Source organism: Rattus norvegicus, chromosome 19, assembly GCF_021556685.1.
Source record: "Rattus norvegicus strain SHRSP/BbbUtx chromosome 19, alternate assembly SHRSP_T2T, whole genome shotgun sequence".
Classification (NCBI taxonomy): domain Eukaryota; kingdom Metazoa; phylum Chordata; class Mammalia; order Rodentia; family Muridae; genus Rattus; species Rattus norvegicus.
Window position 1 is genome coordinate 40,612,256 of NC_141552.1, and position 23,382 is coordinate 40,635,637.

A 23,382-nucleotide genomic window follows, 5' to 3' on the forward strand; every position below is an offset into this window, starting at 1 on the left:
ACAGAGCTGGGTAGAGACACTTTCCTGGTGCTTTCTTGTTTCCTATAACTGGTTCTTCTGTGAACCAAAGAAATCCATGCTACAAAACAGAGAATGATATGTAAAACTAGAATCCTTATGCTCTTTTCTCATCTAGGTAGAATAGATTTTATTGGATTTATTAGTCTAAGGAGCTGCAATATGACAGGAAATTCGGAATGATATTCCACAGATCTCACTAACTTCAAGGTTTGTCTTTATCTTATAGAGTTATTCTATAATGGCAACACTTTATTTTGCATATAACTAAGTAAAATTTTTATGCTGACAGTGGTGATAAACTTGAAACATAAGAAAATAGAACTTTAATTGAAAGAGATTATAAATTATTTGTGTTACTTACACCTTTAAAGGTTTTATAACTCTAATTTGGATGTGAATGCATTTTCAACAATATCTTAAAAGACATCTTTAGATATTTTAATATAATACTCAGTTTCATGGTAAAGTCATGAACTTGCTAATATATATTTTCAGTATGAGTTTTTGAAGGGCTTTTATGCTATATGTACAAATATGTAACTACTGTCAGTGCAGGGTTGGAATGACCTTTTAAAAAAGAATGCTATTTAAATGTTTTGTTAACTTCAATTCTTTCCTAGAGATGTTCAACCTCTTTGTTCCAATGTCTGCATTGTTAAATCAAGAAAGAATAGATTAACTCATCTCTGAATTTCTCAAAAAGTCATCAATTCTCTCCTTTATGAGACAGATACACTTTACATATGCTTCCCCCTGAAGATTATTGTTTAAAAGCTTTGTACTTTCACCAATGTAGTCTAGTTTTGTTTTGTTTCTGTGTGTTGACATGGGATTTCACTCTGTGGTCCAGACTAATGTAAGATTCCCTATGACTTTCAGGCTGTCCCCTGGGCATGAAAACATCTCACAGCTTAGCTCATACATACATCCCAAGAGAAAGGAACCCTGATGCCAATCTCAATTAGCTGTGATGTATGAGAGAAGAGTGAGGGAGCCAGTTTTCTAAAAGAAATTGCTTTTCTCTCCAGAGAAGATGGGAAGGAATCTTGGCATTGATAAAAGGGCAAGAGAAAAGATAAAAACTGTTAGATCCATGAGGAGAATTGTGGCTGTGTGGGGCTAGTTATTTAGGTATGAAAAAAGAAGAAATGAAGAAATTTTTTTTTGATGCAAAAGAATTTGACATATTGGCTTGTGTAAAGGATTCATTAAGGAAATATTTCTGGTGCACATGAAAAATAAACTAAATTAAAACGAGGTGTTCAGGGACGGGAGAGATGGTTCAGTGGTTAAGAGAATTGACTGCTCTTTCAGAGGTCCTGAGTTCAATTTGCAGCAACCACATGGTGGGTTATAAGGATCTGTAGTGGGGTCTGATGCCCACTTCTGATGTGTCTGAAGTTAGCAACTGTGTACTTCTCTATATAAATAAAATAAACAAATTTTTTTTTTAAAAAATCGAGTTATTCTGTTGTCCCATGGCTCACTGTGTTATGTTCACAATTATTTTGTGACATGCCGTGAGTCCATAATGGAATTGTGTGTATAAAGCAGTCAAATGACTATTATGGTATTCTTTACCGGCAGTCACCATACAAAAGGGTAAATAAGTATCTGTAATCACTCTTTCTGTTTTTCTAAATATGAAGATAGAAATAGTAGAATTTATGGAAAACACGTGAGAAATGTCTAGAGTTTACACATAGGAAAGAGGAAGCAATGTCTATGTACTGTGTCCACCCATTTTGAATCTTTCCAGATTCTTGGTTGTTTGGAAAAATCCTCGCACTCAAGTGGAAATGCCACACTGTAGAACAGCTTACCTACTGGTTATGTGTTAGCTAGAAACTCCTCTTTGCTCTCCATATCTGTATCTCAAATGGTCCTCAGCCCTGTAGCTAATGATTTTTATCCAGGTCCCTATTCTGACAGGACAAAGCTGACTAGACTTAGAGAATGTGACTTACGCAAGGGCAGAGTGTTGCTCTTTGTGTTGTCTAGTTCAACAGAAAGCAAAATGCCGATCCTGTATTCTAGATCACACATTGAATGAGTTTTAGTGAGCTGTCATGGAAGGCAGAAACGTAGGGGTAGACTTGGTGGCCATGATGGGTGTAACAACGCGTTCAGAAGAACTGCATTGCCAATGATGAAACAGCACAGAGGTGGACAGCACAGAGGTGGACAGCACAGAGGTGGACAGCACAGAGGTGGACAGCACAGAGGTGGACAGCACAGAGGTGGACAGCACAGAGGTGGACAGCACAGAGGTGGACAGCACAGAGGTGGACAGCACAGAGGTGGACAGCACAGAGGTAGATGGTAAAGAGATGGACAGGACACAGATGGACCAGACAGAGGTGGACAGAGATGGATGGGACAGAGACGAATGGCACAGAGAATAGACACACAGCCTCAAGCATTTAGGCCAGTGAAGCCCAGAGGTGGAGGACACCAATGAATTTCCCAGTCCACAGGGCCTCTGTGGGTTCTGCTGGCATCATAGTCACTTGTGTGCTTCTATTCATGGGTTCCTTTCATCATGTCCTCTTATCCTTGAGGTTGGTGGGCTTCTGTACTTCAATATAAAATATGATATTCTCAACACAAAGTGAAAAATGTATCTTATAAAAAATTTCCTCAGATTTCTCCAACTTTGCTTTAGCAAAAGAAAAAAAAATCCTACTTCCCTTTGTGTATGAATGAGCAAGGCCACAAGAATTATGTTGTTCTTCAACAATGATTTTTCAATACATTAAAATGGAAATAGCTATCTCAGGCCATTAAGAAAGCTTCTAGTGGAACATTCTTTTCGGGAACATTAGCACACCACTTGTATTACATTTTCTCTGGACAGAAAGCCTAGCATGACAAGTGCCTTACTTTTATAAAAGTGTTTCTATAATTGACCATAATCATAGTTATCACAATACCTAGCATCAGAAAACTTAATCTGGATGATTCTGAAAACTTTGTCACTTCAGTATTTTCTCAGTGATTTCAAGTATAGTTGGCCAACAAGGCACTGGACATCTGTGGATGAATGTTTTCTCTGCAATGCAACATGTGCTGTCTAGACTTCTGTCTTTGACACTGTTGCATCCATTCAGACTTCCTGGGTCTATTTTAGTCTTTCTATGGAAGGGTTATGTCAGTGTCTAAAGATATCCGAGACAAGGCTTATCCCTTTTTCCAGAGCATTTGGTTAACAGTCCTAGTGCAACTCATGTGACACAGTTCAGCAAGCAGTTGCTGATGGGAGAATCCCTTATTAAAAACAGAGTCATGTTGGCACTGTGGGGTGTTAATAGAATCCTAGTTCAAGGGAAGGTGGAGATCGATCTCTGAGTTTTCTGCCATTCAGGATAAGGTTTACAGGGAGATACAGGTTTGGGGAGAGACCTTGTCTCAAAAAAAAAAAGATGGAGAGAGATTAAGGAAAATCTCCAAGACTGACTTGTTTTCTGCATGCATACATATAGGTACAACTGTACACACACATGCATACATACATACATAATACATATATGCAGATAAATGCACACACACATACACACACACACACGAGGGATACCTGTATTATATGTGACAGTATTAATTTGCTACAAATGTTTTTAAATGCCCAGTTTCTTTGTTTATGTTTGTTATTGTGTAGTCCTACTAACTAGTTGGTAGTCCACTTCTTCTATGGCTCCTTCTCACAATCTTGACCTTGCAGTCCATTTGCTCATTGTAGCTCCCTCCTTGACTTTTCCTGCTGACATGGGGAGACTTGAGAATATCCTCTTGTACCATCATTATGGTAGTCAACTTGGAGTTCCTTCTGAGGTACTGTCAGCTTGGTGCCTAACACTTGCCATCAGTGGCCAACGTTTGTTAGCCATCTTTGATTCACCAGGAGAGAAGCCACAGCCTCTGCCTTGGAGGTCATATTGCATTTGTGTCTTCTCATGGATCCCTGGCCTCTGCTTCCTAGGCACTCACTTGGTTTAAGTCTTGGCATGTTAAGGAGCATTGGGCTCTTCTGGAGATCCTGCTGGAATCTCAACTCTTCTTATCTGTTCTTTTCTTAAGTTCCTCTTATTGCAAAGGAGGCAACATACACCTATCAGGTGTAAAGGTAGTGGATACACTGGCTCTCAGTTTCTTTTACTTTTAATCTTTAACTTGTAGGATACACTTTATTCATTTTTATGGCTTCATCTTGAGAGATGCAAACATGACAAAAGAAATCCTTTTGTCTTATACCCCAGGGCTACTCTTTTACCAAGCATCGTCATGGTTGTACATTTAGCGTCAATTTGGAATCCCTTCAACAGAGCAATAGAGTTTCTTCAGTGGTGGTAGTAGCCTTCAGGTACTCATGCATGATTAGTCGTGCTATAGGAGCTTGGAACATGTTACTTAGGATTCTATAGAAAATTTCTTTCTTCAGTGACTTCATATTTCTTTCTTTGCAAACATTTTAACTACATCACCATTTATTTTTATGTCAATGTGGAGCTATGGGGGAATCTTATGTGGAGCATGGCTGATTCCTTTGGGGGCATATTTGCATATACATCTTTGGGAGATAGAATGGACGTGTAAGAGGGGGCAGAAGAGAAATAGCACCTTTGGCACCCTGAGAAGGATGTTTTTATAGGATCTTGTGTAGTTCATGTTTTCCTCAATTTCACTATGCAGTTGTGAATGACCTTGAACTTCTGATCCTCCTGCTTCCAGCTGCCTGGTGTTTGGATAAAAGGCATGTGTCACTAAACCTTCTTTTATGTAGCACTGGGAATGAAATCCAGGACTTGCTGCATTCTAAGCAAATACTCTACCAACTGATTTCACGTATAACTCCAAGAAGTTCTTGTTAAAGACAGAGGAAAGGGAGAGAGTGTCAAGTTCAAATAACACTTTCCTCAGTCTGAGTGATTTTTGAGCAGCATGGAGGTGCCCCATCTACAAATTTCTACTGTAGTAGTTTCCACCAATGGTTACCTTTGGCTTGACAAGTCACCATTGACCTGGCAGAGATGGTCTTAGACCTTGGCTGTGGTTCATGCTTTTTTACTTACATGTTTTACATGAAGGGTCACTCATGCACCCGCTTCTTCAAATTTCCAACTGTGTTCTCGTATAATAATAGTGTATATGTATGTGTGTGTGTGTGTGTGTGTGTGTGTGTGTGTGTGTCACACACACACACACACACATTAACAAACCACTTTGTCTTGTGTATGCTGTGTAGGTGGCACAAACTGATGGATAGATTTTAATAGCTTTAAAATTACTGGTTTAAGCCACTGAATTTTGGTCTTCAAATAAAAGCTCATAGAAAAAAGACTAAGATAAAGACCACATATAGGCCATTGAGAAAAGTTTAATCTGTTGCCAATGTTATCGACTCCTTTGCTTATGGTCTTCCTGGAACTATTGGGTATAAATTGAAGGATAATTAGAAGGTAAATTCTCTGCTGACCCCTGATTGGAACAATGTAATATCTGTGGTTGTTCTTGAATGCTGTTTCTAAGAGAGGTTACTATCTTAAATTGATGGACTCTAAGTATCAAGATTATTAGAACACTCAATTCTTTAGAGATTTATCAAAGCAAGGGATCTAAACCACACCCAAGTCACCACCCTTTAGTAAGAATTTCAATACTGAGGCTTGAATCCAGAGGCTTTTCTGTGTTAGAAAAGCGTTCTGTGTGCTAGCCCTGAGGAGCATTCACAGATGGCCTCCCACACCATTTTATTGGTTATCCAGAGACATATAGGGCAATTTTGAGACACAAAGCCAAATATTTCCTGCATTTGTCGCTGAGAACAGGAAGTTCCTGACCAGATAATCACTAGCTGTGATTAAAAGCTCCAAAAATTGAAAAGTTATGTTGGGAAAGCTATAGACATTAAAAATGACAGCTTGGAAATAAGGAGGACGAGTGCTCTGTAAGTCCTGATTTTAAAAGTTAGAACTGGAGACCACCAAACTGCAAGTAAATGTGATACTCTTCAGAGGATGTGAATCATAGTCAACTTTCACACACACACACACACACACACACACACACACTCACACAGAGAAAGAGAGAGAGACAGAGACAGAGACACAGAGGGACACACAGAGACAGACAGACAGATAGACAGACAGACAGACTGACAGAGAACTGCATATGCCCAACAGAAATACTTTTCTTCCCACTGTCCTTTAAATAACTCCTCTTCTTTCTCTCCTTTTCCTTGGTTCTGGAAACAACTAAATAGAATAGAAGTCATTCTCCTACCCCTATCATTTGTGTCTGATGGTGGCCTAGGGGCAAATGGTATAGTCTGTTCCTCCCAGTTTCTGCTCCCTAGGAAAGACAATGAAGAGTGTTTGCAGGGCTCATGTGAGGGACACTTGAAGAATGCTTTCTCTGCTAGGATACTATGACCTTGGCCTACTGTAACTTATGTTTCCATAGCAACTTACAGGCTTTTAAAACTAAGCTTCCTGCTGAAATACTGTGGTTGGTGTTTTTTAAGCAGAGGCTAGTGACAACCTGGAAGATGGCTCAAAGCAAGTACTTCTCTGTAGACCTGTACCGGGCTCCCTAATGACTACACTGCTTTGCAGGGCTACTGTGCCAGGCTTAAAAGGGTCTTTGTTCAGAGTCTGGTAGTTAAAGAAAAGGCCTGAATGATTTAAATCTTCCAATTGCAAACTCGTTCTTTTTTCAAGGTCTACCCCTGGCCACCAGAGTCTTCCTGCCTTAATTCTTTGATGTCTCCTGTACCCAAATTCTTTCACACATGTTTAAGACTCCACATTATAATAGTATATGGAAGAGCTATGGGTACTGAGATGATTTGAATGTGACTTCCCATGAACTTCATTCTGTGCCTTTAACTCCCTCAGATCATCTGACCTCATTTCTGGAGGAAGGTAAAAATAACCTACCTGTTATTTAAACCAAACTGTGTGACCAAGTACTGTGTTAGGAATGTCCACATGTTATCACACAGAGCAGTGATGCAATATATACTGTGCTAGGGATGATCAATGTCTTAAAACTTGTAAACGGAGGTACCCAAATTGTGCTCACATCTATGAACTTCAACTTAGGTGGTGTTTCCAGATACATGCCTGGATATTTACTTCGCCTCTGATCCTTAATTCATGGTTCTTTCTGTCTTCTTATATCTCACATACTATTTTATTCTTTTCTTATTGCCAGGAGATGCTCTGATTGGATGATTTTAATGTTCATTTATCCTTCCACACTTACACTCACATCAATCTCCATCATCCAACAACCTACAATGGGTTTGCTACCTTTCAAGAATTTGGGAATCGTTATCTTAGATGCAACATCACATGTCTTTTAAGACAGGCTCTCATGGTCCCAGACAAGTTTTGCATCACCAATGTGGGGGACATTTGCAATTGTACCATCTTGAGGAAAGAAAAGAGGCTATTATAATCACCATCTATGCATAGGTCTGCCTTCTCCTGTACAATGTCCACAAAATAAGCATCAGTGTTGGAAAACCCTGGTCCAAACACAGCTGTTATTAAAACTAATGAGGAATGTATAACATAGAAAAATAAAGAATTATTACAGAAATAGAATTTATCAACCAGCAGAGGTCAAATTGTATTGCCACAGAGAGAAGTATGGTCACTATAGTGCTTAAACTTCAGTATGCTTTCTCTGTGGCTTCCTTCAGAGCGTTGGGTCCATATATGCTTCTATGATAACTTAGGAGAAATGCAGGCCTCCAGATTCTAGGAAAGAGGACATTAATTATGGGAAAGAGACATATGTTAACCCTGTAGATGTAATTTGTTCTATGCAAAGCTTCAGAATGTGAGTTAAATGGATACTTCAGTCTTTAAGGGTAGCTTGACTTGATAGCAGAATTTTGTACTCTTGATAGGTCTGGGAGAGAAAACTTATATGTATGCATTTTGATGATTTAAATAGGTATACAACTATTGATATCACTCTGAAAATTACCAGGAGAAAATTATTTAGACCTTGGGAAAAATTAAATCAATAGAAGGGATTCCCTCCTTCATGTACATGATTTACATTTTGTATTTACAGGGTTTGATAGAGAATTTTGTCCCTGGGACTGTTTGTACATTACACGAGGATGTAAGAAGTTAAATTTTCTGCTTATTTCTACAGTACATTATACTAGAGACAGAATCATAGATATTTATGTTGAGGAAAACCTACAGTTGAAGCTCAAATTCCTGAATATCTGTTGGCAATAGCATTTGTCCCTTGCTGTGACAGATTGTGAGTGGTCCCTTCCATTTATATCCCCCAAATTGCTTTCTGTCATCTTTATTAAAATGCTTGAAGATTATATATTACATAAGAAAATACTTTATCCTAGAGATGAAAATTTTTATAAACAAGTGACTAAATTCAACACATAAAATATTCAGTCTAACCATGTATTATATTGAGGTTATTACTAAGAAGTTATTTGTCTTCAGTATACCTATTGAATACAGTAAACTTAGCTACAATGGATTATTGATCTGTGACTTTGGACATAGGCACACTAATCAATGCATCTTCTGATTTCTCTGTCTTTAGTATGCGTACAAGTGTCATTAATGATGTTCCCTCTATGAGAGTTTCCCACCGTGTTCTGGCTCAACCCTGGTCACCTTCTAGAGAATGATCTTGGATACAGAAGATGGAAACTTCTTCTTGTGACTGGGAAATCCTGAGCCCTTGAAGGAATAATGAAAGCTGTCCTAGGTTCAGTGCTAGAAATGAATTCTCTGTGTAGAAACTCCCTTCTTCTGTGCAGAAGAATTACTTCATGGTTACTTCTTTCACATTCTGCTTTGAATTCAAATGCTATTATTTCATGTGTGTGTGTGTGTGTGTGTGTGTGTGTGCTTTCACTCACACATCTGTATGCACATGAGTGTGGAAACCAGAGCATGACCTTGGGGTCATCCTCAGAAATGCTGTTCACCTCCGTTGAAACAAGGTATCCGAATGGCCTGAAATTCACCAGTTAGAGTAGACTGCTGGCCAGTGAGCCCCAGAGCTACTCCTATCTCCATTTTTGCCATCTCATGCGACTTGCTATGCTGCCACTAGGAATCAAACTTGGTTCCCATGTTTGTGAGGCAAGCACGTTACTAACTAAATTACCTTTTTAGTCAACAAATGCTATTGTAGGTGATCTATGGTCAAGAGGATGACATCTTTATATCAGAGACTATATGTCTAGCTTCTCTTTGATTGAAATAAGTAGTTTGATGGTAGCTATGCTCTAGTGGGAAAAGATGTATATATCAATAATTCATATTTTGGTTGGTCATTGAGGGAAGTATTTGCTAGCATAAACACAAGTTCAGGATGCAAATTATCGAGCTATTCATCACACATGGTTTTCTTATGAAGTGAATCATCTCTTCAAGTATCGTGTTACTGATGCTATTACACACGATATGGTAGCACTAGTCGCAAATGTCTATTAAAATTAAATTTAATTAAAATTCAAAAAATATTCAGATTCTTGATTGTACTTGCCACACTTGAAGGGCTCAATATATACACGTGACCAATGGATGCTCTCTATATTGAATATATGCTTACAGAGTATTTGTCTTTGCGGAAGGGTCTATTGAATAATATTGCTGATACATAACAAGCCACTTATTGTGCAGCTGGCTGAAATTTAATAATAAGGTGACTGTTTTCATTATTTGTATGAGTTGCTTAAACGTTTATTAAAACTATAAATATGATGTTGCCATTCAGAAAATAAGTAGCATGAATTTTTAAATCTTAACTGACTGGGACAAGGGGTGCCCACACATGGGTCTCACATGATTCTGGATGTGCCTGTTGAGTGCGTTTCTGGATGAGGTCAATACTTGACTTGGTAGAGTAACCAAAGCAGACTGTTTTGGTTCACATGGGTGTGCTTCATCCAAAGAATGGAGGGCCTGGACAGAATAGAAAGAAAAGTGCCCTTGCCTGGATGCTTGAAGTGGACATTGCTCATTCCAGGTTTTTCAACTTGGACCAATTCATCAGCAGTTCTTGTTGGGTCTCCAAGGAGCCTGGCTCTCCAGGGGCTCTGGACTGTAGCCTGAAGTTATTTAGTTCTCAGTTTCTGTGCTCCTGTAGTCATACAATCCAGTTTCTTATATCCTTATAGTATGTGAGTACTTGTGCAATTATCTATGTATGCATGTACAGTATGTATAGATATACAGTGGAATATGTGTTTGTACTGACATTGTGAACATGTACATGCTGTTTTGGTTGGTTTTATTCCTTTGGAAAGCATTAAAACCTAGGGAAATAAGGCAAAAATCATGGGGAAGTAATATTTGCTGTTTAGATTTTCATTTTCTTGTATCTTACCTGATAAGATTTTCTTACTTCAGCAAGAAAATGACTCGGTCATCAAGACAAGTGCTAACTTGCAAGTCAAAACAAAGCCAGAGGGACAGAAGACACCTGAAACAGCCAGAGAGGGTGAATGAGGAGCAGAAAAATACAGCAAGGGAGTCATCTGATAATTTATGCGCGATGAAACCTGGTTTCCCAACTACAGAATGAACATCATTATATTCAAGGTGAATCTTAGGTACCTAAACATATGATGAATTGTTCCTAAGATGCTTACCTGATGGCTTAGTGATTTTTAAGAATCACATTACACTGCTTAGAATAAAGATGAATGTGCCTGGATCTTTTTCAGGAATGTTCTCTGCCCTAGGTCCTAAGCAGTGGATCGATGAGGGATGATTTGAAGCTCTTGTTCAGCCGGTGCCTTATTTTATACTGCAATTTAGCTGCACACAAAAATACCACTGAATCATCACCAAGCAAACAAGCGAGTAAGCAAACACTCATTCTTTTTCATGATCGAAGAAATAAACAAGTGTGGTATTAATTATCTGGCTAAAATAAATTATAATGGATGTAAACTCATTACTGCTGAAATTGACACATGCATGGCAGAAGGTACATTTATTGAAGTCTACAGCCTTAATTACATTTGGAGTAATAAAGAGAGTAAGCATGAAGTCCAACATCTTCTGAGCCTAAACATTAATTTTGATCTAATTTCCTTTTCCTTAATGTGGAGAAAATGAAAAGGCAAATAAAATTAAGAGAGCAATGTTAACTTCATTAGTTTTGTGAACAGGAGCTTGTAAGCTTTGTGTACAATGTGTCCTCTACACTGTGACTCAAAGACAGTTTACATTATATTAAAACTCATAACAGTGTTATGTGAATACAGGGGCTCACATGACCTTTCTCAGAATCTCAGAGTACAGGAGACAAAGCTCATCCTCTAAGAACTTCAGCAACAGGAATGCAGGAAACATGGGATTTTGACACTGCAGAATCCCGGTCTAACTTTATGACCCAATGTTTTGGTGGACGGACTTTCCTCTTCATTGAAGCTCCTCTTTATAAAAATCCAAACTATGTCTAGGCTTCTATTTTCCTTGTGCTGTGCCCTTGCATATATTCTATTAAAACAAACACAACAACAACAATGACAACAAAAACAAAACAAACAAATAACCAAACTAACCAATCAAAAACAGTGTGTGATGGATTATTCTCCGTTTTTCTGGTGTATATAGGTAATTTCCCAGCTCAGAACTCTAGCTCAGGCCTGTTCATAACCCTGGTTTCATGTTGGACAAAAGCTTCTGTGGATAGTTGAATTAATTTTGTATGTGTATATAAAAAATGGTGTCTTTGATAGCTGTTACAATAGACTCTGGGGTGCCATTTTTATTCAGTCAGATAACAGTCCTTCTAATTATTTTCATTCTGGGTCTTTGCTGTAAGAGATGCATGCCATGATTCAGAAAAGAGAGATTTGACATTTACTCTTATCACTCAAGTGATTTGTTGCATCTGATGGTATCTTAGTTTCTTTTCCTGTGTCTGTGATAAAACACCCTGACCAAAGCAACTTAAAGGGGAAAAGAGTCGTTCCGGCTGACCTTCATTAGAACCATCATTTCAGGGAAGTTTCAGCAGCTGCATCTTGAGGCCACTGATTACATGGTATCCACAGACAAGAGGCAGGCAAGCCCTCAGCTCGGTTTCTTCATTTCATAAAGCTCAGAGTCCTGCCAAAGGACCTGCCAACAACTAAGATGTTTTTTGATATCAATTTACTGTGATCAAATACTCTTTCAGTGTGTGCATGGGGGTGAGGCCCCCAACTTATGGTAGTTGGGAGAGCTGGCCTCAAATTCACGAGAGTGGGAGGGCTATTCCTACTACAGTCAGTGAGGCTGTACCACTCCAGAGAAGGAGCCCTGTGCCTCTCCCAGGCAACACATTGGGGATGGCCCTGATAGGGAAAGTGCCCATGAGCCATCCAGGAGATTTCAACTGCGGGTGAGTTGGCCCAGCCCCTCACTGGCTGCAGCACTTGAGAGAGCAGACCAGTGCCCTGACTGACTGCACTGCCGCACAGTGGATTGGCTCTAAAGCTGTGGGTGCTGGTAGGCTGGGCCCCCAAGGCAAATGAGTGGGAGAGCAGACCTTGCCTTCTGCTTGCAGTGCATTGAGTGGACCAGCAATGCTGGAGAGATTGCTCTGGTGGTGTTGATAAGGGAGAGCCACTGTCAGGCTGACAAGCTCAGTTCCCACCCAGGGTCAGATCCAGGGATTTGAGTTGGTCCATCCCAAAATCTATGTCATCTGTGAACTATTGAGTATGTGAAAGGGCCAATCCTGCCAATCCAAAACTGGAGGATCTCCATTACACAGGACACCAACAGGATAATGGGGAGGAGTCTCAGTGAGGATCTAATATTGATGATGTCACAGAAGCCAGAGATCTACAAACAGACCAATGACTCCTTGCAATGAGCATTTGCAAGTGAAGATCTGTGGACAAAGGGGTATACTGAGAGGCACATTGTAACACTCTATAGCATTCATGATGAGATGTTTTCTGTGCTTTGTTTTGTTTTATTTATTTATTTATTTTTTCTATATTTTTAATTTTATTTTTATTTACATTTTAAATGTTATCCCATTTTCCCATCCAGAAACCCACTATACCATCCCTCCTCCCCAGTTCTATGAGGATGCTCCCCCACCCACCTACCCACTCCCTGCCATTGACAATCATTGACATTAGGACAGCAAGCCTTGACAGGTCCAAGGGCCTCTCTTCCCATTGATGCCCAACAAGGTCATCCTTTGCTACATATGCAGATGGAGCTATAGGTCCATCCTTGTGTTCTATTGGGATGGTGGTTTAGTCCCTGGGAGCTCTTGGGCGGGGGGGCGGTGTCTAGTTGGTAGATATTGTGTTCTTCTTATGGGGTTGCAAACCCCTTCAGCTATGTCAGTCCTTTCTCTAACTCCTCCATAGGGAACCCTGTTCTCAGTTCAATGCTTGGCTGTGAGCTTCCGCCTCTATATTTGGCAGGCTCTGGCAGAGCCTCTCAGCAGACAGCTATATCAGGCTCCTGTTAGCATGTACTTCTTGGCATCCACATTATTGTCTGGGTTTGGTGGCTGTATATGGGATGCATCCCAAGTGGGACAGTCTCTGGATGGCATTTCAGTCTCTCCTCCAGATTTTGTCTACATATTTCCTCCTGTGAGTATTTTTGTTCCCCCTTCTAAGAAGGACTGAGGCATCCACACTTTGCTCTTCCTTCTTCTTGAGCTTCATGTGGTCTGTGAATTATATCTTGGGTATTCCAAGCTTTTGTGCTAATATCCACTTATCAGTGAGTGCATGCCATGTGTGTTCTTTTGTGACTGGGTTACCTCACTCAGGATATTTTCTAGTTCCATCCATTTACCTAAGAATTTCATGAAGTCATTGTTTTTAGTCATATTCCATTGTATAAATATACTACATTTTCTGTACTCATTCCTCTGTTGAAAGACATCTGGGTTCTTTCCAGCTTCTAGTTGATATAAACAAGGCTTCTATGAACAGAGTGGAGCATGTATCCTTGTTATATGTTCAAGCATCTTTTGGGTGTATGCCCAGAAGGGGTATAGCTGAGTCATCAGGTACTACTATGTCCAATTTTCTGAGGAACTGCCAGACTCATTTCTAGAGTGGTTGTACCAGATTGCAATCCCACATCAGCACAGGAATGTTCCTCTTTCTCCACATCCTTGCTAGCATCTGTTGTTACCTGAGTTTTTGATCTTAACCATTCTGATTGGTGTGAGGTGGAATCTCAGGGTTGTTGTGATTTGCATTTCCCTGATGACCAAGGATGTTGAACATTTCTTTAGGCGATTTTCAGTCATTTGATATTCCTCAGCTGAGAATTTTTTGTTTTTTAGCTTTGTAGGCCTTTAAAAAAAAGGCTTATTTGATCCTCTGAGTCTAACTTTTTGAGTTCTTTGTATATATTGGATATTAGTCCTCTATCGGATGTAGAATTGGTAAAGATCTTTTCCCAATCTGTTGGTTGCCGGTTTATCCTATTGACAATGTCCTTTATGTTTTGCAATTTTATGAGGTCCCATTTGTTGATTCTTGATCTTAGAGCATAAGCCATTGGTGTTAAGTTCAGGAAACTTCCCCCTGTGCCTAGGTATTCAAGGCTCTTTCCTACATTTCTTCTATTAATTTTAGTGTATCTGGTTTTATATGGAGGTCCAAGATCCACTTGTACTTGAACTTTTTACAAGGTGATAAGAATGGATCGATTTGCATTCTTCTGCATGCTGACCTCCAGTTGACCAGCATCATTTGTTGAAAATGCTGTCTTTTTCCCACTGGATGCTTTTAGCTTTTTTTCAAAGTGACTATAGGTGTGTGGGTTCTTTTCTGGGTCTTCAATTCTATTCCATTGATCTACCTGCCAATCTTTGTACCAATACCATACTGGTTTTGTTTGTTTGTTTTTTTTAATCACATTTGCTCTGTAACACAGCTGGATGTTAGGGATGGTGATTTCTTCAGAAGTTCTTTTATTGTTGAGGATAGTTTTGGCTCTCCTGGTTTTTTGTTATTCAAAATGAATTTGCAAATTGCTCTTGTGAAGCACTGACAACTCTGAAGAATTGACTTTGGATTTTGTTGGGGATTGCATTGAATCTGTAGATTGCTTTTGGCAAGATGGCCATTTTTACTGTATTAATCCTGCCAATCCATGAGCATGGGAGATCTTTCCATCTTCTGAGATCTTCTTCAATTTCCTTCTTTAAAGACTTGAAGTTCTTGTCATACAGGTCTTTCACCGGCTTAGTTAGAGTTATCCCAAGGTATTTTATATTATTTGTGACTATTGTGAAGTATGTCATTTCCCTAATTTATTTCTCAACCTGTTTATTCTTTGAGTAGAGGAAGGCTATTATTTATTTGAGTTAATTTTATACCTAGCCACTTTTCTAAAGCTGTTTATTAGGCTTAGCAGTTCTCTGGTGGAATTTTTGGGGTCACTTAAATATAGTGATATTTTGACTTCCTCTTCTCCAAATTGTATCACTTTGACTTCTTTTTGTTGTCTTATTGCTCTGGCTAGGATTTTGAGTACTATATTGAATAGGTAGGGAGAGAGTGTGCAGCCTTATCTAGTCCCTGATTTTAGTGAAATTGCTTCAAGTTTCTATCCATTTAGCTTGATGTTAGCTACTGGTTTGCTGCATATTGTGTTTAATATGTTTAGGTGTGGGCCTAAAAATCCTGATCTTTCCAAGACTTTTATCATGAAGGGGTGTTGAATTTTGTTAAATGCTTTCTCTGCATCCAATGAGATGATCATGTGGGGTTTTTTTGAGTTTGTTTACATATTGATGGATTTCCATATGTTGAGCCATTCCCACATACCTGGGATAAATCCTACTTGATCATGATGGATGATCATTTTGATGTGTTCTTGGATACAGATTGGGAGAATCTTATTGAGTATTTTGGCATCAATATTCATAAGGAAATTTGGTCTGAAGTTCTCATTTTTTTGTTGGGTCTTTGTGTGTTTTAGGTGTAAGTGTAATTGTGGCTTCATAGAACAAGTTGGATAGTGTTCCTTCTGTTTCTATTTTTGTGGAATAGTTTGGAGAGTATTGGTATTTTGTTTTCTATGAAGGTCTGATAGAATTCTGCACTAAAACCATCTGGTCCTGGATTTTTTGATTTTTTGGTTGGGAGACTTTTAATGACTGCTTTTATTTCTTTAGAAGTTATGGGACTATTTAGATGGTTTATCTGATCCTGATTTAACTTTGGTACCTGATATCTGTCTAGAAAATTGTCCCTATCATCCAGATTTTCCAGTTTTGTTGCATATAGGCTTTTGTAGTAGGATCTGATGATTTTTTTTGTATTTCCTCAGATTCTGTTGTTATATCTCTCTTTTCATTTCTGATTGTGTTAATTTTATATTGTCTCTACACCCTCTGGTTAGTCTGGCTAAGGATTTATCTATCCTGTTGACTTTCTCAAAGAACCAGCTCCTGGCTTTGTTGATTGTTTGTATAATCCTTTTTGATTCTACTTGGTTGATTTCAGCCTTGAGTTTGATTATTTTCTGCTGTCTACTCTTCTTGGGTGAATTTGCTTCTTTTTGTTCATGAGGTTTCAGGTGTGCTGTCAAACTGCTAATGTATGCTTTCTCCACTTTCCTTTTGGAGGCACTCAGAGCTGTGGGTTTCCTCTTAACACTGAATTCATTGTGTCCCGTAAGTTTGTGTGTGCTTTGCCTTCATTTTCATTAAAATCTAACAAGTCTTTAATTTCTTTGTATCTTCCTTGACCAAGTTGTCATTGAGTAGAGTGTTGTTCAGTTTCCTTGTATATGTGGACTTTCTGTTGTTGTTGTTGTTATTGAAGACCAGCCTTAATCCATGGTAATCTGTTAAAATGCATGGGATTGTTTCTATCATTTTGTATCTATTGAGGCCTGTTTTGTGATTAGATAGTCAGTTTTGGAGAAGGTACTATGAGGTGTTGATGAAAAGATACATTCTTTTGTTTTAGGATGGAGTGTTCTGTAGGTATCTGTTGAATCCATTTGGTTCATAACTTCTGTTAGTTTCTCTGTGTCTCTGTTAAGTTTCTGTTTCTATCATCTGTCCATTGATGAGAGTATGGTGTTGAAGTCTTCTACTATTATTGTGTGAGGTGCAATGTGTGTTTAAATTTTAGTAAAGTTTCTTTTATTAATGTAGATGCCGTTGTATTTGGACCATAGATATTCAGGATTGAGAGTTCATCCTTGTGGACTTTTCCTTTGAAGAGTAGGAAGTGTCCTGCCTTTCTTTTTTTGATAACTTTTGGTTGAAAGTTGATTTTATTTGATATTAGAATGGCTATTAGAGTGGGACCATTTGCTTGGAAAAATTTTTCCCAGCCTTTTGCTCTGAGGTAATGTCTGTCTTTGTCACTTAGGTATGTTTCCTTTATGCAGGAAAATGCTGAGTCCTGTTTATGTATGCAGTCTCTTAGTCTATATCTTTTTATTGGGGGAATTGAGTCCATTGATGTTGAGAGATATTAGGGACCAATGATTGTTGTTTGTTATTATTTTTTTTGTTAGAGGTGGAATTATATTTGTGTGGCCATCTTCTTTTGGATTAGTTGAAAGAAGATTATGTCTTTGCTTTTTCTAGGGTGTAGCTTCCCTCCTCGTGTTGGAGTTTTCCATGTATTATCTTTTGTAGGACTGAATTTGTGGAAACATATTGTATAAATTTCGTTTTGTCATGGAATATCTTGATTTTTCCTTCTATTGAAATGGATAATTTTGCTGGATATAGTAGCCTGGTCTGGCATTTCTGTTCTCTTAGGGTCTGTATGACATCTGCCCAAGATCTAGCTTTCGTAGTCTCTGGTGGGAAGTCTGGTATAATTCTGATAGATCTGTCCTTATATGTTACTTGATCTTTTCTTTTACAGCTTTTAATATTCTTTCTTTGTGTAGTGGATTTGGTGTTTTGACTATTATTTGATAGGAGAAATTTTTTCTGGTCCAATCTATTTGGAGTTCTGTAGGCTTCTTGTATGTTTATGGGTATCTTTTTCTTTAGGATAGGGAAGTTTTCTTCTATAATCTTGTTGAAGATATTTACTGGTCCTTTAAATTGGGAATCTTCACTCTCTTCTATACCTTTTATCCTTAGGTTTGATTTTCTCATTGCATCCTGGATTTCCTGGATGTTTTGGGTTAGGAACTTTTTGTACTTTGCATTTTCTTTGACTGTTGTGTCAATGTTTTCTATGGCCCATGAGAGTCTCTCCTTTTTCTCTTGTATTCTGTTGGCGATGTTTTTGTCTATGACTTGTCACCTCTTTCCTAGGTTTTCCATTTCCAGGGTTGTCTCCCTTTGTGTTTTCTTTATTGTTTCTATTTCCATTTTTTAGATCCTGGATGATATTGTTTAATTCTTTCACCTTTTTGGTTGTGTTTTCCTGTAATTCATTAAGGGATTTTTGTGTTTCCTCTTTAATGGCTTCTACTTGCTTACTTGTGTTCTCCTGTGAGTTATTTATGTCCTTCTTAAATTCATGTAACATCATCATGAGATGTGATTGTAAAACAGAATCTTGCTTTTCCCTTGTGTTAGGGTATCCTGGCCTTGCTGCGGTGGGTTCTGAAGATGCCAAATGACCTTGGTTTCTGTTGCTTATGTTCTTGCACTTACCTCTTGCCATCTGGCTATCTCTGGTGTTAGCTGGTCTTAGTGTATTTGACAGTGGCTTGACCCTCCTGTAAGTCTGTGTTTCACCATTCCTTGGAGACTGGCTTTCTCCCAGTGGTATCTGAAAATAGAGAGCTATGTCACAGGTTCAGCTCTGGGTGCAGACAGAAACTGGAAGGATCCTGTCCCAGACTTCTCCTCAACTTCTTACTTCTGAAAGTTCCAGGCAGGTCCTTTGGAGCAGAATTGGTCATCTTACTTGTGCTCTTAGGTGTGTCAGCACTCCTAGGAGATCATCTCTCTCCCAGCAGGATCTGGGCACAGAGGACTCTGGCTCAGGGTTAGCTCCAGGAGCAGGTGGAAACCAGAAACCTTGCTATTTATTTACTTTTGTTTCTGTGTTTTTGTTTTTATTTTTGGGAGGGAGGTTTCAAGGTCAGAGACAGATGTGAAAAATAAGAGACAAGTGGGACTGGGGTACATGATAATGGAGTCACAAAGAATCAATAAAAATTAATAAAAACTAAATGCAAATTCTAGAAATAAAGTTTGCCTAAAGGCTTGCCTAAAGGCTAGTGTAACCTAGATAATCATTCATGGTGTGCCAATAGGCCTGCCATCTAGGCAATTCTAATGTTTATCAGGTTGACAATTCTGCCATCATCTAAGGTAAATGGCAAGTATCAGTGACCTCATTCTGGAACTCTCCAGCACATATATCACCAACTAGTATTCAATATTTGTTTGTTGGTTTAAATGTATGTGCACAGAAATGCACAAGTCTTCTATGTGCCATTCTCTAAACTTTTGATAATTTATGAATCTCTGCATCCCAAACCTTCTATTATCTCTTCCTCTACCTTTGGGCACTGCTGTTTGTCTGCTTCATGACTGATGCAAAGGGAGCCACATAGGACATGATCTGCAGTAAGCTGCTTCTGATCAGTAGAACACACTAAGATATTCACATGGCCAAGCCCAAGCCCTTCTCAAAAGGAGGGTTTTTTTTTTCTATTGTAGAGGAGCATTTTCTTGTATGAAAATACTACGATTAGTTTGTCTTTTCTTTTTTTCTATGGGGGAACATAAGGACAAACACACACACACACACACACACACACACACACACGCACAGGCACGCGCATGTATTGATGGTATTTAAGAGAGTAGGGGTCCCTGGGCACCTCCTGTTACTCTGGGGGTCTGGGATGGAAACTGTGAAAAGATGCTCAGTATCAGGGACTAAATTGGGACAGGCAATCCTCCACAGCCTAGGACTTTTCTTGCTCTCATGTTCTTGCTGGTATGAGTGGTCCAAGGATTCATACTTCTTGGAAGCCATGTAGGCCATGTTATCCACCACCCTATTGTTGTATCCATATTCATTGTCACACCAGGAAATGACAAAATTGTCTTTGAGTGCAATTCCAGCCACAGCATCAAAGGTTCAATAGTGGGAATCACTGTTAAAGTTGCAGGAGACAACCTGGTCCTTAGTGTAGCCCAGAATACTCTTTAATGGGCCCTCTGATGCCTGCTTCACCACCTTCTTGAAGCCAGCATACTTTTCCAGGTGGCATATAAGATACACAGAAGACAAATTGGGGGTAGGAATATGGAAGGCCATGTCAGTGAGTTTCCTGTTCAGCTCTGGGAAGACCTTGTCCACAGCCTTGGCAGCACCAGTGGATGCAGGGATGATGTTCTGGGCAGCCCTAAGCCCATCACACCACAGCTTTCCAGAGGGACCATCCACAGTCTTCTGAGTGGCAATGATAGCATCGACTGTGGTCATGAGTCCTTCCACAAAGCCAAAACTGTCATGGGTGACTTGTCTGGAAACTAAGCAGTTGGTGCAGGAAGCTTTGCTGACAATCTTGAAGGAGATATCATATTTCTCCTGGTGCATACCAATCACAAACATGGAGACATTGGCAGAAGGGGCGGAGATGATGACCCTTTTGGCCTTTCCCTTTAAGTGGGCTCTGGCCTTCTCCATGGGGGTGAAGACATCAGTAGACTTCACAACATACTCAGCACCAGCATCACGCCATTTTCTCAGTCCTGGAAGATGGCAATGACCTTCCTGTTGATGACAAGCTTTCCATTCTCAGCTTGACCATGCCATTGAACTTGCCATGGGTAGAATCATGCTGGAACATGTAGCCCGTGTAGTTGAGGTCAATGAAGGGGTTATCGATGGCAACAATCTCCAATTTTCCAGATGAGCTGGCAGCCCTGGTAACCAGATGCCCAAATCTGTTCACTAAGGCTTTGATCATCACATCTAAGGGGTGAGGCTGGTACCACAGAAGAAGATATATCTGTCTATGAAACATGCAGCAGAGAGCCAACTGTTAATTTTTACCTTACATTTTAAAAGGATTCTTCTGGCTGAGAGTGGAAAATAGAATCTTGGATATAAACCATCTTGGTTATATAGGAGGTTATTGGTTTAGATGAAAGACAGCATGTGGAGCTATGTTTGAATTAATTTTTTCATTGAGAGATTTATTAAATAAGAGTAATTGCTCATATTTATGGGGTACAGTGTGATAATTAAGTTCTTGTCCCAACTGTGATTAAATGATTACAGCAGGGTAATTTGCATTCTCCTCTCCTTATAAATGTATCATTTCTTTGTGTCAGGAAAGTTTGAACTTGTCTCTTCTACTTTTAGTGAAACATATAACAAATTGATATAAACTACGGCCACCTTATTGTGCTAGACAGCATTCCAGCTGCCCTGTTTCTGAAGTTGTGGTCTAACAGCTGTGAGTACAGGGGTTCAGAAGGCTCTCCTCACTACTTAGGCACTGTGTGATGTTGGCAATTACTAATTCCTGTATCTGATCAGCATTTCTTATAATATTATTAGGCAAAAGTGCTCAGCCTACAGAAGAAAACAATTTCAATTGCTTTGCACTGAGGAAACATTCAGCTTTCAAAAATTGCCTGACTTATGATAATCCCCATTTAGTTAACAAGTCTAGGGGAAAAGGGACAGTAGTGAGAATTTCGGTAGACTATCTGATTTCTAAGATTTTTGAACTTTATGTATATGAGATATGTATTTGTTCCTGTTCGTGTGTATATGAGCACGTGCATGTGCATGTGCAAGTGCATAGGTATGCAGATCTGGATCCCTGAGGTTAATGTTTGTCATCTTCTTCTATTGTTCTGTACATTAGGTTTTAAAGAAAGATCTCTCAAGTAACACAGAGCTCACTCATTCTCATGGTTAGCTGTCCAGCAAGAAAGACTTCCAGATTTGCTTGTATCCCCTCCTCAGTTAAGATTAGAGAGGATGGGTGCCAATGCATCTGATGTCTTACATGGGTACAGGGAATCCAGACTCAGGTCCCCATGATTACATGGCAGGCACTTCATTGACTGACCCATCTCTAGTCTCAATGACATATGTATTTTAACTTTTAACAATTAAATAAGAGTGAATGAGTAAAAAAGAATAAAGAAGCATTATTTAAAGCAAATAAGGAGAACATTGAAGTTGCATTTGTATCTAAAGAATAAGTTTTAACTACCATTTACTACACTATATGCATCAAATTTTCCTAATTCCACACACACAAAAAATGTTTATAACTTTGAAATTCAGGATCTAATGTAGGGTTTTCCATAAAAATAAAAGGAGTAGCCAGGTAAGCATATATAAACATGTAAATAAAAACATTGATCAGAGTAGTAACAAATATGCTATATTGATGGATAGCAAAAGAAAAGATAAAAACAAACTGCTAATATCATATAAACATGCCAGGGCAAGCCCGTGTCATCCTAGGAAGTCTCTGTGGTCTGGATTCCCTTGCATGAGCTCATTCTGACTTGGCAAGTACTGAGATCATGACCTTGTGTATTCACATATTGAATGATCATGCTATAGACTGCACAAATACTGCGTATCAATTAAAACTTTTGAAAATAAGTTGATTCTTGTTTATTTGTAAAATGATGATGTTACATAGTTTTCCCGAAGTTTAATACTTTCTGTGTCAAAAAGAAGAAATTAAAACCAAAGAGCATACATGGGATGCATTATTTCTATCTATCTATCTATCTATCTATCTATCTATCTATCTATCTATCTATCTATCTATCTATCTATCTATCTATATGTACTAGATGTGTGACTTGGTCTCTATGTGGGACTCTTTTTTTTTCCATCTTTATTAACTTGGGTATTTCTTATTTACATTTTGATTGTTATTCCTTGTTATTCCTTTTCCCAGTTTCTGGGCCAACATCCCCCTAACCCCTACCCCTCCACTTCTCTATGTGTGTTCCCCTCCCCATCCTCCCCCCCTTGCCGCCCTCCCCCCAACAATCTAGTTCACTGGGGGTTCAGTCTTAGCAGGACCCAGGGCTTCCCCTTCCACTGGTGCTCTTACTAGGATATTCATTGCTACCTATGAGGTCAGAGTCCAGGGTAAGTTCATGTATAGTCTTTGGATAGTGGCTTAGTCCCTGGAAGCTCTGGTTGCTTGGCATTGTTGTTCATGTGGGGTCTCGAGCCCCTTCAAGTTCTTCCAGTCCTTTCTCTGATTCCTTCAACGGGGGTCCTATTCTCAGTTCAGTGGTTTGCTGCTGGCATTCGCCTCTGTATTTGCTGTATTCTGGCTGTGTCTCTCAGGAGCGATCTACATCCGGTTCCTGTCAGCCTGCACTTCTTTGCTTCATCCATCTTATCTAATTTGGTGGCTGTATATGTATGGGCCACAT

The 23,382-nt window shown here is 39.1% G+C and overlaps 1 pseudogene; it reads right to left on the bottom strand.

Annotated features, from left to right (window-relative positions):
• Positions 1 to 18,725: 18,725 nt before the first annotated feature.
• Positions 18,726 to 20,924, bottom strand: LOC134483684 (glyceraldehyde-3-phosphate dehydrogenase-like; annotated as a pseudogene).
• Between the last annotated feature and the right edge of the window lie 2,458 nt (positions 20,925 to 23,382).